Raw genomic sequence first — 18,640 nt, 5'->3', positions numbered from 1 at the left:
GGCTGTGGAATAGGCCAGCAGCTGTAGCTCTGATTGGACCTCTAGCCTGGGAACCTCCATATGCCGCAGATGTGGCCCTAAAAAGCAAAAAAAAAAAAAAAAAAGAAGTAACCAAGTAATGAGAAGACATGCATATTACTAAGTAAAAGAAGTCAATCTGAAAAGGCTACATGCTGTATGACTCCAACTATATCACATTCTGGAAAAGGCAAAACTATACAGATAATAAAAAGATCAGTGGTTACCAAGAGTTGGGGAGGCATGAATGAATAGGCAGAGCATAGAGGATTTTTAAGACAGTGAAAATACTCTGCATGATGCTATAACAATGGACATCAGAAGTGAACCCTAAGGCAAACTATGGACTTTGAGAGACTCCCATATGTCAAGATAGGTTCATCAATTATAACATATGTACAACTTTGGTAGGGTCTGTTGATAATAACAGAGGCTATGCATGTGTGGGGGAGGGGTATATGGCAATTCTGTACCTTCTCAATTTCGGTGGAATCTAAAACTGCTCTAAAAAATAAAAGTCTTTTTTTAAAAAACCATAGAATGAAAAAACATACAAAAGATCTGTATCCAGAAAATACAGAAAACTCTTATAACTCCATTACAAGCAACTGAACACAAAAGTGGGCAAAAATTTGAAAAGATACTTCTCAAAAGAAAATAAACAAATGCCTAAGGAGCTCGAGTAAAATGCTCAACACCATTAGTATATGAGAGACTAATTTGAAATGCAAATTAAAATTAAAGAAGAGTTCCTGTTGTGGCACAGGGGTAAGGAACCCAATTAGTATCCATGAGGACGTGGGTTTGATCCCTGGCCCTGCTCAGTGGGTTAAGAATTCAGTGTTGCGTGAGCTGCAGTTTAGTCAAAGACTCGGCTCAGATCCCATGTTGCTGTGGCTGTGGTGTAAGCAGACAGCTACAGCTCCGATTCGACCTCTAGCCTGGGAACTTCCATATGCTGCAGGTGGGACCCTAAAAAGCAAAAAACAAAAGCAAATTAATTAATAAACAAAGAATTTTTTAAAAATTACACTACACACCCACTAGAAAGGTTAACTTAAAAACTTTAAGAATACCAAGTGCTGGTAAAGATATGGAGAAATTAGAACTCTTATACATTTCTGGTAGGAAAGTAAAACAACAAACGCATAGCTAAATGTATAGTTATCATATAGCTCAGCAGTTCCACACCTAGAGGCTCACCAGGAGAAATACAAACACATTTCTACACAAAAACTTGAAAATCAAAGTTCATACCAATTTTATTCACAGTAGCCGAAAAACAAAAGCAACCTGAATGTCCCTCAATAGGTAAATGGATAAACAAATTGTAGTATATTCATAAGATGGAATACAACTCAGAATTTTTTTAAAAAAATATTGAACTACTTATACATGCAAGGACATAGGTGAATCTCCAAAATATTATACTCAGTGAAAGAAGCCATACACAAAAGAATACATATTGTATGATTCCATTTATATATATTCCTGATGAGGCAAATAAATTTATAGTTACAAAGAGCATATCAGAGGCAGCCTAAGACCAAGACCGATGGACCAGATATCAGGGAATTTGAGGGTGATGATAGTATTTTCTATCTCAATTGTGTATACAGGAGTATACCTCTGATTATTGAAACACCTGCAGTCATGCCTTAAGTCAATAACCCCAGCCAGGGCTTCACTTTTATTTATGAGAAAGAAACTTTGTTTGCATAAGACAGTCCAGAGAGTTAGCGGTGAACTGGTATGATTAAAAGTCGACCTCTTCTATTTTGGGCCTTAGTGGAAGGTCAAGGTGACGACTCTATTCTTTCTTCCACAGAGGGCAAACCTTTTTGGCAGTTCTGAGTGAGAGGTAGGTTACAAGGATTTTGTCTACTTATATATTTGTTTGATGGCAATTTGATATAAGAATATAATCTGTAGCAACCCGCGCTCTCTCTTTTGGCCAAAAAAAAGTGAAATAACATTAGAAAAAAATTCAAGTCATTAAAATTTCATTCAATTGAAAACTCATATGCTCACATTAACTTCTTTGTCAGGGGCCTTCTACGTGGTGTTTCCTTTATGAAATTCCCACCCTCCACAATTCTCCTTTACCTAGAAAATCCATACTTATCCTCCAGAACCTAATTTACACATCACTTTCTAAAAGATGGCTTTATTGGCTGCATCCCTTCAAATACATGCTCAGCTCCTATCCCAACAGACTAGGAAAGAGTGTTCTTCATATGTTCTCATAATACTTCTTCATAAAACTTACAACATTTGTAATTAATTAGTTATTTATTTTCTGCCTTCCTTACCATCTAGGAATGGCCAGTGTCTGAATGGGCAGCCACTGTTTCTATCTTATTTGTATAACAGGCACCTAATAGCTATTTGTTTAATAAATGATGAAATTTACCAACAATAATGAAAATCAGGGAAATGATACTTCATTTTGTTAATGAGGAATCCAAGATAAAGCAGCATTCTACTATTCTCACAATTTTTAAATAGCATCCTAGTTTGATAATGTTTTTTTCCTTCTGTACTATTGAGCGTTACTTTAAAACCAAGGTTCTATTTAACGTAGAAGTTACTTTTATGGCAATATGTATTCCATTTTATCATAACTGGGTGCAGAAAAATAAAATTCTATGTGAAGCAAAAGACAAAGATTTCCTTAGATGCTATGGTTGTCCTGACCCACATTTTTTCCATTTTGGCCCTACTCTTTTTTACCAGAACTATTTAGAACATTCCAACCTATATGGTTTCATAAGAGTGTTGATTGAGTCACCTTGAATAATTCGAATGATACATATTTTGGTTGTATTATATTTTTTTAAAGGTGGACATTGCTCTAAAGTCATTTTATACTGCTACCAAAATATATCATGTATTATATAATTATTCTGTTTTGGCATGGTCATGAAATGTGTAAAGTCTATTCAAGTAGAAGTCATTGACTAGTGAGTTTTACTTTTAGATGGTTTTAAATTCTCTCAAAGTTAAAATTGTCAGAAAAATTCTCTGAAATTTGGAAAGAAGGCAAAAAGGTAGGGCACATATACTTTTAATATCACACAGGGTCAATGGCCACCTAAGGATTGTCTATATAGGCACAGTGTTGTCCCAGAGAAATTTCTGTGAAGACAGAATACTGCCCAGTGTGGTAGCCACCAAGCCAGTATAGCCCTAGAGCATGTGAAAAGTGGACAGAGCAGCTAAAGAACTAAATATTTTATTATGTTTAATTTTAATTAATTTGAGTTTAAATTTTAATAGCCATATTTAAAGAGTTAGTGGCTATCTTATTGCACAGCACAGGTCTACAGAAATGCACTACTTTTTTTGTTATTAATGAAAGCTCCCAGACTTAACAAAATTACTTGTCAATCTGTAGAATTTTATCCATTAGATATGCAAATAATTTTTGCCCAGTGGAGCAAATAACCCCAAAGATTTATGGCCTGTTGGATATTAGCCAGTTTTAAAATCTGACAATAATTTTACAATAGCATATCTTTGTTAATTTGCCTATATATACATAATGTCTCACATTTTCTCCAAATCGATAATAACACCTGGTTTCCTTATTAATTAAGTTGTGTGAAATTGTTTACATTTGTTTATTTTATATTTTCCAGAGAGACATGATTTGAAAATTAGACTTTAGCAGTTTAGGGGTCATCCTTTAAAAGCCCCTAAAATTCACTCATACAATTATTTTTGTGATTTCTCAGAGAGCACCTGATAGTCACGAAGATTTGTTATTTTCTTTATAAAAGTGAAAAAAAATTCTAGAAATAATTAGGTTTGTTTGGCAGTTTCATAGTTACTAATTAGTTCAATACTGTTATAAGAGCTGCCTGGGAAGAACTGTAAAATCAGAAGAGAGACTCGGACTTCCTTAGGCTAATTTGCATAGGTAAGATATTAATATAAATGTCTCAGAAATTAGATGCTTTTTTGGAAAGGCCTTGGAGATTCTTCAGTGCCTTCCATAATACATTTTACTCTAGAGAAAACACTGGTCAAACCATTATGAGAGCCTATTAAAGAACTGTATTCTCCTCTCTTCTGATATCATTGGCTATTGTCATAAATTAACCACAGCCGAATCAGTCTCACCATCAGATAGCTCTCTGTTTCTTGATGTCTGCATGAAGGCTCTGCTCTAAGCTCCAGGCTAGAGTTGGTATCTTCAACAAAGGTGGTAAGTCCCAGAGCCTCATGTAAAGGACAGTACCATGTACTCTTCAGTGAACAGAATCTTGGGGATAGGTTTCTAAATTTACATGGTTTAAACAACTTTCAGGCTGTACCAGTAAAATGAGTCAGATTTTCTGGACTCTTTGTAGTCCAGAAGCAGAAACATTACATGAAAGGATTAATCACCAGAATTAAATGAGCTTGTGAGGAAAATGCACTTGTAGTTATTTGTCTAGAATATGATTAGCATTATTTTAACATTTTTTTTTCTTTTTTTTGTTGCACCTGTGGCAAAAAGAAGCTCCCAGGCCACGAACTGAAACCAAGCCACAGCTGCAACCTACACCAACAGCTGCAGCAATGCTGGATCCTTAACCCACTACACCATGGTGAGAACTCCTATTTTTTAATAAATATATAAGGAAACCCTTTCTTTCTTCTTAAGCTACCTCTAATCCTAACATTAGAAAATTATGCTTTTGTAAACTGAAACTAAATGTTTTAAATAGCATCTGAGCCTCATTGACCCACTGGGAATTTAGAACTATATATTTTTACTAAGTCTCCTTACTTTCCATGGCATTTCCATGTCAATAAAAATAATAATATAAAAACATAATAAAAATTACACTATAATATTAAATATACACAAAAATAACAAAATAATTTAAAGTTTTACATAGTCTCAGTAGGAATCTATCCCCATATTTACCAGGATATAACTATACAAATCAATGTTGCAATAAAGGCTATGTTTAGAGTGTCATATTTCAGACAGATTCTTACTTAAGTATGGTAGCTTATCATTACTGAAGATATGTGGAAAGGCCCACAAAACCTTTCTAGAAAGTTGGTCTAGTCCCTGCTTCCAAATTTCCAGCCTCCAATTAGTAAAAAGTTTATGTCCAGCAGGCTAGGGACCTTAGCAAATTTGAGGGAGCTCTAAAAGAGAAGAGTTCACCTAATTCTATAAATATTTCAGGTGAAATCTAATGGAAATCTTGTGTTTCAAGGTTGGTTTCCTAGCATTAAGATAGACGAGGTATTAAAAGAGAATTTTTAAAAGTCTAACTCAAGATTTCTTATGAAAACTTCCAGACAGGAGGAAATTTTGTGGCATTAGAAGTTACTCAATACTGTAAGGCCCTGGATTTGCCACACAAACTGTAGAAGGCCTCAGTGGTGAATTAACACTCCTGATGCACTTTTGGAAATAATCAGGTCAAAGCTGTGCTCCAATGATATTTCACTTACAAAAAGGTGATGGTGGTGGACTTGGTACACAGACTTAGTTGATCAATCTCTGATCTGACCCATAAAAATCAGGCAAAAATATGTGCAGAAAGTACTTTCAATAACATATGGGGACAAAGCTCACCCAAAGATTATCTAAGAAAAGGAACTTAATTCATCTCATTGTTTACTATTGATTAAAGGTCCAAGATTTAGTGAAATTCCTTGTTCACTTTTAGGCTTATTGCAAATAACTTTTATCTGATGAAAGAGATAATCCCAAAGATTAACTTAAAAAAAAAAAAAAAGAAACTCTGCAATCTTACCCTAACACCTCTTTTTTAAATTGCCAATTATCCCATTTCTTAAATGCTTTTCAAACTGGTCATTACATCTTACTGATACCCTTCTTTAATTAATGAATTAAAGAAATTTTTTTACATGTCCCTATTATATTTTCCTAAAAGTTATAATTTTATATATTTTGAAACTGTACTTTAAGGAACAAAATGCTCATAACACGTGGCTTCTCATAACCTGACCATTGGAACTTCAGGATCGTCATCTTTCAGCTGGAGGTGGTAGACCATGATTTCAAAAGTCCCCTCTAAACTTCATTTTATTCTAAAACTGAAGAGTTTGAACATGTTAATGAAGGCAGAATATTATTAGAAGAAAGAAACTTTAACATTCTGAAAAGAACTTGGACTTAGAATATGCTGTCTTTGGATCGCAGTAACAACTAAAGGGATCCATTCAAAATGAAAAAGCACCATTTAGATAATCCCTTCGCCAGGAGCATCTGCTCTTTAATTAAGCCATTTGTTCTTCAGATATATAGCTTTTGACATACACATAGAATGATACAAGACTTATATCTTCTCTAGAGTTTTTTTTCCTTTCAAGGCATAAAGTAAGGTCATTCTTTATCACAGAGTATATGTGATGTTCACACAGAAAGTCTCCTTGCCCTTTTCAGATTGAGAGCAAAGCTGATCAAAAATGGAATTTTGATTTAGCTTGAATTTTGACAAATGGACAATTAGAAGAGATTAAATTTTTCTAAAACAGGACATTAGAATAGTCTGTTAAGGGTCATACAAAGTTCTATGTTCTAAGGTTTTTAAAAAATAGTGTATAAAAGATGTGAAAGGCAAGTTAATGATTAAAACAACATAGACAAAACTACACCTATAATATTCATGATGTGAATTAATCATTTGGGGATTCCATCAATACGGATTTTACAGTGATTGAATTATTTTTTGTATTAAGAAATATAAGACATTACAATACAGCCCATCTTAAATCTACTTATGAGTTAATCTTGAACATGAAAATTTACCCATAGTTATCAAAGTGAATAGAAATTTGGCCTCAGAATCAGAGTTGTGGATTTATTATAAACCAATAATTTATTTATTTGGTTATCATGCAGATGTGGTTGAATGGGAGTTCCAAGGGCCTTCAGTTCAAAAATCTGGTTGGTTCATCTAAACCCTTACACAGTACCCTGGTGTAAAAAGTGAAAATTACGCCTTGTTATAAATAACCCCAGCGAGATTCATGGATGCATGAAGATTTTAAATGGGATCAAATGATATTTAATAACTATTTTTAAGTCTAGATACTACTTTCTAGGTTTTCAAATCTGGATTGCATTACCTTTTATATGATAGTCAATTTGAACTACAGAAGTTTCTGATACAAAGAAAAATGATTATAACTAATGATGTTAACTTTATATTTGACTTTTGCCACTTGTCAAGACTTGCTTCATTTTCTGTGTTAGTAAATTTTTGTGCATAAGAAGAATGCTTATGTATGCTTAAGAAAATCTGCTTATTGACTGCAGGTTTTCATATACATATAATAGATTGAAACTGTAAATTATATTGTTCAAATTCTCAGTTCTTATTAAGGTTTACCCAATTCTGAGAGAATTTTAGTAAAATCTCTCACTATGTGGATTTTTCAATTTTTCCTTGGTTTGTATATTCTGTTAATATTAATTTAGGTTATGTTATTGGGTGCTTACAGGTTCAGGATGGATATATCTTACTGCTGAAATGTATATTTAATCATTATTTTATGATCCTTTTAAATTCTAATTATGCTTTCTGCTTTAAAATATATTTTCCTATTTTGATTATTGCTATTACAACTTTCATTTAGTAGTTATCTGCCTGTGAGATATTTATGTATTACATTTGTCCCTTGTTTAATAGTATTAATGTATTACTAAAATTCAATATATTGTAATAAAGAAACCAAGACCCTAAACAGATCAAGGTACATTTCCAAGGACACATACATAGAGAGTGACAGAGCACCAGAGAGATTTAAATACGACCAGCACAAGGTCTCGTGAACTTGAATTTCACTTCCTGACCTGAACTTCTCCACTGCTTTCTTCACATTCTTTGGTTTTTCTTGGTCCCACACAAGAACGGATTTTAGTCTGAGTTTGTCCATTTGTTTGGTTGCCACTTGGGAGGATTCCATCTTTTTGCACAAGATCAGGAACTTGGCCAAATCAAACCTAGACCAGTGAGGGACCTTATCCCCCCCAGTGATGCCACTTTTCAATGCCAACTTCTTTTCTTTTGTGTTTTTAGTTTAGATTAGCTTTTCATTTTGGATTCTGTCTGATAAAGTTAGTTCAGTAACATCTAGCTCACAATATCCAGGATTAATGTTTTCCTTTGAAATGATTAGGGAAAAATACTATTGAACAATTTTGCCACTATAACTAGCTGTATCATCACAAGCAATAGGGGAGAAATACTTAAAAGTCACCCATAGCAATTTTCCACTTAAAATTATTTACATATATATTAAAAATACAAACACCATATATGTATATATATGTAATACATATAGTTGTGTACAGGTATATATTTTATGGCTGCACATTGACATGATGGCAAAACTCCAGAAGTGTTTAGGTGTGAGTCATTCGAAGTATTAATGAACTACCCTCTTCGTTATGAACTCACTTTTTCAACTTGAGCCTGAATCCTGCGCTGTGCACACTTAAGTGCCACATACATCTTGCTGAACTTCTGGAAAAGCTGTGTTTGATAGACCAAGCCCAGTAAGCACAGCCCTGCCAGGGGACACATATCTACCTCCTTGGATGTGATCATCTCAGTGTGACATTTCCTGGAGGAACAGCACTTTAATTAATCTGATCCAACACCATGCTGGTGGTTTCTGAGGAAACAATAAAAAAATCTACCGAGACCGCATCTAACAAAGTTCCTCACTGAGACTTGTTCTCTGAGAAATTCAGGAGCAATGCTCTCCCTTTCAGCTGTCTATGGAGGTGGTATCTTTTCTCCCTCAACTGTGTCATATACAATCACTAAAAGAAGTTAAAGAAAGGGACACAGGAGTGATAGAATACTCTGTTACTTGTTTATTGTTTATTCAAAAGAGTGAATTCATAAAGTTGCAATGATACTTTGTAATCAAAATTAAATTTTCCCCGGATATTGTCATGGATATTCAATGTGTTATTTCATTTTTCTCAAAACTCTGTAAAGAAAACTCATTCTTCTCAAAACTCAAATTTTAACAATGGGGTGGAATGCTCAAGCTTTCAAGGTTTAAGAATGACACAGAATGGATTTAAATTGCAGTAGGTTTGCAAGTAGCATGTACTCTTCCTATTACGGTACATGTTGCTCTCTACTTGGCTGCCTTGTTTACTGGGATCCCTGATGATATGTCACTTTTTCAGGAAAATTTCCAGATAATTACATCTGAAAAAACAACCAAGTCATTCTTTATCATAGCACTATCTTCTGATTTTCAAGTTAATACCTATAAGATATATATCCTGGGTTATTTGTAAGAAGTTATAGCAATAATTTTAAAAGAATTTTAATAACCATGTATTGGGCTCATAATATTTGCTTGTTGTCTATTTACTGTCATGAAATGATGGGATGACAGAGAACATGAATGGTGGACATGTATTGTTTACTGCTATAAATCCATAGCTAGCATTCAGTGAGTAGTCAATAAATATCAATTTAAAAAAGCTAATTAGAAAATACTAAAAATTGTGTCTGTAAAAGTTTACACTGATTCCAAAGTACAAAGTACAATTATTACATTATATTTGGGAGTATAGCAAAGCTTGTTTGCAACTTAAACGCCTATGAAATTATGATTAATATTTGTCAACAGTTTCCTTCAAGTTTTTATTTTCTTTCTTTTTGTCTTTTGAGGACTGTCCCCACTGGATGTGGAGGTTCCCAGGCTAGGGGGTAAATCAGAGCAGTAGCCTCAGCCTATACCACAGCCACAGCAACACCAGATCCAAGCTGTTTTTGCGACCAACCCCATAGCTCACAGCAACGCATGATCCTTAACCCACTGAGCAAGGCCAGGGATTGAACCTGCGTCCTCATGGATGCTAGTCAGATTCGTTTCTGCTGAGCCATGATGGGAACTCCAACTTCAAGTTTTTAACTTCTTCCATCTTAAATAAAAGACACAGAGTAAGGGACTGAGAGTATACCAGCGAGGTCCCACGTTTACATCAGCTATAGCTGTGTGAACCAGGAGGAACAATGAATGTTTTGGATAAATCAGCTTATCAATAATGTATGGCACACATTTCATATTTTAAATGGGTCTTTTATATACAAAGGCTGAGTCTCATACGTTTAAAAGCTTTCAGCTGTACCTACAAACATATTTCTTTAAATGTAAAATCAATTTCTGGAGATAACAAGGTCTTTGTTTTCAAGAAAAGATTCTTCCCCAAAACCATATGGATAATTGCTTACCCCATATCGCCAAACTCCAACAAAATACATGCTCTCATTCCCTTCCCTTTAAGTCTTTTACTTAATAAGAGAAAATCATAATTAGATTTCAAAGAAATTCTCAAGTTACATGTAATTCTTATTTATTGTGGCTTATATATATGGTCAATAGATTCTTAAAAACTCATGTTAGCACTGTAATCACCATTCAGCGCAAATGAAGAACTCTTTGACATTTCTTTCTTTTTTTTTTTTTTTCCACAGCTGCACCTGTGGCATATGGAAGTTCCCAGGCTAGGGGTCGAATGGGAGCTGCAGCTGCCAGCCTACACCACAGCCACAGCAACAATGGATCCGAGCCACATTGGTGACCTACACCGCAGCTTGTGACAATGCCGGATCATTAGCCCACTGAGAGAGGCCAGGGATCCAACCCACATACTCATGGAGACTACATTGGGTCCTGAACCTGCTGAGCCACAATGGGAACTCCCAATTTGACATTTCTTTACCCTTTCCACAAACACAAAGTGCTTCCCGCTTCCCATTGGAAGTCGGCCCCTGGCTGCATTTTTCTGTAGCTTCCTTCTACTAGAAGATAACTCTTCTTACTCAAAGCACAGGTGATCAGAAAACCAAAATAAAAGTAAACTGAAACACCAGAGCCAGTTTTGCTGATGCTTCTTTTCTCCCTTTCCACTAGCTTATTCTAGATGGTTTAATCGTGTAAAAGCTATTTTTGTCCATCTCTTTCTTAAATGTCTTACTAAGACGCTTTTCATATGGAATATGTTATGTTCTTTGGAAGAGAATCCACACCACTGCAGGCGAAATTGGGGCAAGCAGATTTTCTTTCTGCCAAACCTCTTTAAATAAAAATACGTATTAAAAATTAATTTTTTAGCAATATCTACCTTACTTAGCCAGTAAGTCTAGATAAATTGATATTCAACTGGATCTCCAAAGCAGGGAGACTTTTCAAGGCCTAAGGAGATTATCCTCAAGGATAAGAACCACTGGATAATCACTACTTTCACACTTTAACAAATTAGTTTTCACTTTTGCATTTTATGCTTCAGCTTAAGTTCCACTTGTTTGCCAGCAATTCCAGACTTCTGCTGAGCACTGTTCCCACTGTTTTCAATTAGCTCTAACCGGTGGACTTAGTTTTTAGGGCTCAAATTCAGGAAGAAGGTTCGTGTTGTGAGAAAAGTATTAAATTCCGAATAAAATATATGTTCTCAAGATTTTTTCCCCCAAGATTTTCCCCCCATCATCACTGAATTCAGTGCATTTTTTAAAGTCAACATATAATGAAGTTATCTTGTTTATAAGACATGTATAATGAGTATGACATAAAACTAAAATTTAAGGCAGCAGATCCTAGGTTGAGTAAGAACTTTCAAACTAAGTATTAATTGGAAGAACTGAGTCATTTTTCTAGATTTGGAATATAGAAAATGTTTTTAAAAGAGAGAGGGAGATACTTTATTCACACGAAGTTCATGGATTTTATAGTACATTATCATTCATACCAACTAAAAGTAATTTTAAAAAATACTTGGACATCACAAAATATTGAAAGCCTATTACTAACCCCAATCTGATTCCCTAACTTCTGCCAGAAGCAAGGCATTCCCTTCAAAAAGATTTTCCCTGCTTAAGAAATATATACCAATAGTCACATGTTATTTTCACATACTTACATTCATTTGTAGTTAAGGAGGTTGCAAATTAATTAAAGCACTTGTAATTTTTGTTTTGTTTTAAAATATGGGTAGCATATTTATGTAGTAAATATTTAATCAGAATGTTCAAAATATACAGTGTGGAACAATAAAGTAAAACTCAATTTCCTCCTCCCTCATATCTGCTATCCCTCCTTCTTCTACAAATTAGAGTTGTAGAACTATAGGTATACTTTCAAAAGTTTGGTACTTAAACAATTCAAAATCTCATTTAGGGTATTCCAATATAGCAAATATAATGTACTTAATTTTTGAACACTGAAAGTATTTTAAGACATTTAAAAAATTATTGTCATTGAAGTCACATTTTCAATATTGATAAATTACTTTGAATCATAGTTCAGTATTTTCTTTCCTGAAATAAATTTAATGGTACTCTCTATCTTAAATTTTCTATGAATTGACCATTAATATGACTCAACACTTTATGCATTTATAAATATATTTTCCTATTAAATTTGGGTATAAGATACCTAAATTTGATGTAATTTCTAGGGTAATAATCTAACCTGCCAATTTGACAAAGCTTTAAAGTTTTAAAAGAGTTTTTAATGCATGAAATTGATACCAAGGCCCTAAAAAAGCAACTTCAACTGATTTGTGAAATACTTAAAGAGAATGTCCAATTTTCTCCATAGAGCCATCTTCATTTGGGTTTTCTAATAGCAAAGTACTCCCTTATCACATATAACCAGATTTATTGTTGAACAGGAAAGGGAATCTTAGATTATTATTTTTTTTAATGTTTCCGTGTGTAACCTTCCAATTGTAGTATTGAGTATTGTATAGTCAAGAGAAAGCAAACTAGATTTTTCTTCAATGGCTTTTCACTGAGAGGTACAGAATGTTTTAACAGCTTTCTGGCAGCCCACATTTATGATAAGAGTATTTGGAATCAGAAATAAATGAAGCATAAAAAGACTCCTACACTGCACCACAGCAATGATTAGAAAGGAGCATCTTTGAGCTTTGAAAACAGAAAGCAGAGAGCAAGCAAGCAGCCTGCAGCCCTGAGCAAAAGCTCTCTCCCACCAAAACTCTGTTGCAAATCCAGCTTCTCCTCTTGCAAACCCACAGGCTAGAAGAGGGAACCACAGCCACTCCAAAGTGGAGTTTCAGGCCCATCATTAGTGGTTTCTGTCACGGTCTTGGTGCTTTTCATTCATGAATGAAATATGCAGATGGCATCTTACATGGGCTCCTTCAACAAGGAACAAGAAGGTCAGAAGACACAGCTAACACAGCCAGTACGTTAGAAATCTGTGACCGATGTACTTACACCTCCAAATGCCTCCAGATTTCAGCCTCTGGAAATACTAGCCCATTTCTTTATGGCACTGTTGCTTCCATCAGCTGTGGAAATTAACATAAAATAATATAGTAACCCAACAAGTGCTGGACAGCGTTCCAGAGCATTAGATTAAGTGAACACTAAAGGCACACGGACGGTGTACAAAATCTGAATGATAAATAACAAGTAAATACCTTCCGATCCACCAGAAGGGGGAAGGATGCTGTTGCTACTGCTGCTGCCTGCTCTCTTGTGTAACAGCAAAGGCGGCTCAATCCCTCTGACAGGCAGTGAAGCTTGGCTGCCTATTGGCGTCTGGGCGGTCCTAGTGCCTGCCCCAGGTTAGCACACAAGGTAACTGAAGAGCCTACCTATTTCCTGTGGTTCATCTACTAGGTGTTACCTGGGGTGTTCAGGGACATCAGCTTGTTAAGTATTAGGATACTGGGGCTTATTATTAAATAGGATCTCCAATGTTTCTAGGTACTGCTGTTGAAACAAATAATGACAGATGACCTTGTCTGTTAAATAAACTGTGTTATTGAAAATGTTATGAACAGAGGGCTTTTAGAAAGAAAACAAAGTTGCACATACACTATAATGCCTGCAATCCATGTCTTTTCTTCTCTCCCCACTCCACATTTAAAAGGGAAAGGAAAAAAAAGAATAATGAAGTAGGGGATTTTTTAAAAGCTTGATAAATCTTTTCTTACCATTTGCAAAAAGTATCTGTTAAGGGCCTAAAAGCTCTATGTTTAGCATACCCTGTTTAAAATCTCAAATAAAATAAATGCAAACAAAATAGAAACCTCTAGAAGCTTATTAAGAGACTCAAAATGTACATAACTCCAGATAAACACCACCCTTCATTTTTCTCTACTTGTTTTCCCCACTTTCTTTTTTTCTTTATAGCATTTCTCCCACATAATAGTCTTTTTTTTTTTTTGTCTTTTTGCCTTTTCTTGGGCCGCTTCCCACAGCATACGGAGGTTCCCAGGCTAGGGGTTGAATCGGAGCTGTAGCCGCCAGCCTATGCCAGAGCCATAGCAATGCGGGATCCCAGCCGCGTCTGCAACCTACACCACAGCTCACGGCAACGCCGGATCCTTAACCCACTGAGTAAGGCCAGGGATCGAACCTGCAACCTCATGGTTCCTAGTCGGATTCGTTAACCACTGAGCCACTATGGGAACTCCAATATTCATATTTTTAAATTTAGTTATTGCCTAACTCGCCCACTGCAACATGAGCTCTACAAGGGAACCTGTTCTACATACTTTGATAGAGTAATATTTTGATACCCTGGAAGATTACTCATCACACAGTAGGCCCTCAGTAAATAAATATTTATGGAAAGAATGAACTGTATACTGAACTGAGAAATTACACTAAAGAAAACAAGATTTGTTAAAAGAGTAAGAATAGGTACTAACACATAAAGAGGCACAGGACAGGTAAGTGGGTGCCAAAGGCCCTGGATCAAAGCCTCATCAGGGAGTCAGCAGAGGGGTCCAGCATCCACCAAGAGGTGGCTGCTTTCTGAAACAGGAAGCAGCCCCTCACACCTAGTGGTCCAGGAGTTCAGACCATGTAGGTGAGATATGGAAGCCAGTAGCAAGAGTTTTTGCCCATAACAAGGTATGATGGTAAGGCTGAGGCTCAGAGTTTCAGAGGCCAATAGGGGAGAGAGAAGAGATGGAAGATTAAAGTAAGACTCTCCCCATGGGATACTCAAGGTGGGATTTCTCATAGGAAAAGAACACACCCCAAAGGCAAAGGATCAGGCTGATCCCACCAATAAGAGGGCACTCCAGTGTCTTAAGATCTAAGGATCTAAAAGTCCATCAGCTGGACTGATCTCAAGTCACCCACAGGTCAACTGTCTGTAACTCTGGTTGGGGAAGAACTGCCCAAAGAAGGAGCCAGGCTAGTCATTGGAGAGTCAAAATAAGCCAAAGTAATTCTGCCTCAATGAAAGAAAAATTACTTTGTTAACCCCACGGATTACAATTAACTTATCCATTGCATTTCTTTCTACTTCTCAATTCAGCATGCTTTCTGAAACAAGATTCAATTTTAAAGAAAAGTGGAATAGCAGAAAAAGTTGCTAATGTAACTTTCAGAGATGCTGGAGAGTGTACAAGGTGTATAGATGAGACTGTAGCAGAGGAATGGCTGCGGCTGACATGAGAGGGAGGCAATGCCTCTCCATCAAGCATCTTCTTGAAGCCACTGATTTTATAAGTTGAAGAGCATCCTGGGGAACAACACACCATGGCATGGTTGGGCCTCAGAAAAACACTGCCATGTCATCTTTGCAATAATATCAAGTGGAAGGAAGAAGAGCTGTACTGCTGAGAGACACATAACTATATATATAGAAATTTATACAAATGAAAAAGACTCCAACATAAAAAACTTTTTGATCTGGTGGATACAGAGAAAAACAGAGAACATACCTTCTTTTCATACAAAGATGGAACATATATCAAAATTGATCAAGCACCAGTTCATAAACAAGTTGCAAAAACTTCTAAGGAATCAATATCACACAGACCATGTTCCCTGACCAGAGTACAATTATACATATTAGTGACTAAATGATAAATAAAACATTTCCTATACAGTTGAAAAATAATTCATGAGTCAAGGATAAATGAATATAGAAATTTAAAAATGATTAAAAATATATGACCATAAAAATACTACATAGGAAGGCTGTAAAAGCATACCTAAAGATAAATTTATAGTCTTCAGTTCACATATTAGCAAATACAAAGACATAAATTAAAGGAAATAATAAATATTAGAGAAAAAAATCAAAATATAAAACATCTATAATGAAGAAATATAGGGTATATATCATGTTCTTGGATTGGGAGAATCAATATTGTCAAAATGACTATACTGCCCAAGGCAACCTACAGATTCAATGCAATCCCTATTAAATTACCAATGGCATTTTTCACAGGACTAGAACAACAAAAAATTTTTTTAATTTGTATGGAAACACCAAAGATCCTAAATAGCCAAAGCAATCTTGAGAAAGAAAAATGGAGCTGGAGGAATCAGGCTCCCTGGCTTCAGGCTATACTATAAAGCCACAGTAATCAAAACTGTATGGTTCTGGCATAAAAACAGATACATAGATCAAAGGAACAGGATAGAAAGTCTAGAAATAAACCCATGCACTTATGTTCAATTAATCTATGACAAAAGAGGCAATTATATACAATAGAGAAAAGGCAGGCTCTACAATGAGTAGTGCTGGGAAAACTAGACAGCTACATGAAAAAGAATGAAATCAGAACATTCACTCACACCATGCACAAAAATAAACTCAAAATGGATTAAAGAGATAAATGTAAGTCCAGATACTATAAAACTTTTAGAGGAAAACAAAGGCAGAACATTGACATAAACTGCAGCTATATATTTTTGGATCTACCTCCTAGAGTAATGAAAATAAAAACAAAAATAAATAAATGGGATCTAATTAAACTTAAAAGCATCTGCACAGCAAAGGAAACCATAAATAAAATGAAAAGACAACCCATAGAATGGGAGGAAATCTTTGCAAAATAAGCAGCTGACAAGGGATTAATCTCCAAAATATATAAACATCTTATAGATTTATATTAAAAAATACAATCAAAAATGGGTAGAAGATTTAAATAGACATTCCTTTTTTTTTTTTTTTTGCCATTTCTTGGGCTGCTCCCACAGCATATGGAGGTTCCCAGGCTAGGGGTCTAATTGGAGCTGTAGCTGCTTGCCACAGCCACAGCCACAGCAATGCAGGATCCAAGCCACATCTGCAACCTACACCACAGCTCACGGCAACGCCGGATCCTTAACCCACTGAGCAAGGCCAGGGATCGAACCCACAACCTCATGGTTCCTAGTCAGATTCGTTAACCACTGTGCCACTATGGGAACCCCCCTAAATAGACATTTCTTTAAAGAAGACATATAGATCGTCAAAAAGCACATGAAAAGATGCTCAATATCATTAATTATTAGAGCAGTGCAAATCAAAACTGCAACGAGATATCACCTCACATCAGTCAGAATGGCCACCATCAAAAAGTCTATAAACAATAAATGCTGGAGAGGGTGCAGAGGAAAAGAAACCCTCCTACACTGTCAGTGGGGATGTAAATTGCTGCAACTACTATGGAAACCAGTACAGAGGTTCCTCAAAAAACTAAAAGTAGAACCACCACATGATCAGTAATCCACCCCTGGGCATCTATCCAGAGAAAACCATATTTCAAAAAAGTACATACATGTGTACATATGCATATTAATAGCAGTACTGTTTACAATAGCCAAGATATGGAAGCAATCTAAATGTCCATCAACAGAGGAATGGACAAAGAAGAAGATGTGGTACATACATACAACAGAATGTGACTCAGCCACAAAAAAGAATGAAATAATCTCATTTGCAGCAACATGGATGGACCTAGAGAGTATCATACTGAGTGAAGTAAGTCAGACAGAGAAAGACAAATATCAAAATTCCACTTATATGTGGAATCTAATTTTTTAAATGATACAAATGAACTTATTTACAAAACAGAAACATACAGATTTCAAAAACAAACTTATGGTTACCAAAAGGGAAACATAGGGGGAAAGGGATAAATTAGGAGTTAGGGATTAATAAATATACATTACTATATATAAAATAGATAAGCAATAAGGACCTACTGTATAGTACAAGGAATTTTACTCAATATTCTGAAATAACCTATATGGGAAAAGAATCTGATAAAAGTGGATATATATATATATATATATATATATATATATATAACTGATTTACTTTACACATGAAACTAACACAACACTGTAAATCAACTATACTCCACTAAATTTTTTTAAAAAATAAAAAAAGAAATACAGACTATAGAGAACAAAACCAGCAATATTTTTTAAGTTAATAAAAGAAGTAAATATTTGACTAGAATGGCTAAATATAAAAGAAAGAAGACACAAAAACCATGTAAGAAAACCTCAGAAAACAGTTTTTCAGTTTCTTAAAAAGTTCAACATATATTTGTCAAATAACCCATCCATTCCACTTCTAGCTAGTTGTCCAAGAAAGAGGAAAACTATACAAACACTTGGATATGAGTTTTCATAGATTTGGCTGTAATAACTGAAAATGGAAAAAAAAATCTACATGTGGATCAAGAGATGAATGAATTCGCCAATTGTGGTATATTTGCATGTGGGATAAAACTCGGCAATAAAAAAGGAATTAACTATTGATGTATGCAACAACATAGATGAATCTCAAAATCATGCTGAATGTAAAAAGCCAGATGAGGAAGGGTACGTACAATTTTATTTAG

General features: G+C 35.1%; 1 protein-coding gene across 1 annotated transcript in view; it reads right to left on the bottom strand.

Annotated features, from left to right (window-relative positions):
- RAB27B (RAB27B, member RAS oncogene family) overlaps nt 1-13,536 on the bottom strand; it is a 171,688-nt gene extending 158,152 nt beyond the window's left edge. The window contains exons 1-2 of the mRNA XM_047765325.1: nt 13,472-13,536; nt 13,266-13,339 (exon numbers count right to left, since the gene is read on the bottom strand). The gene's annotated coding sequence lies outside the window, so the exon portion shown is untranslated. The remainder of the gene's footprint in view (nt 1-13,265; nt 13,340-13,471) is intronic.
- Between the last annotated feature and the right edge of the window lie 5,104 nt (nt 13,537-18,640).

The sequence above is a fragment of the Phacochoerus africanus genome, chromosome 2 (assembly GCF_016906955.1).
Source record: "Phacochoerus africanus isolate WHEZ1 chromosome 2, ROS_Pafr_v1, whole genome shotgun sequence".
Taxonomy (NCBI): domain Eukaryota; kingdom Metazoa; phylum Chordata; class Mammalia; order Artiodactyla; family Suidae; genus Phacochoerus; species Phacochoerus africanus.
The sequence above is the reverse complement of the archived record's forward strand: the minus strand, read 5'-3'. Positions and strand labels throughout refer to the sequence as shown.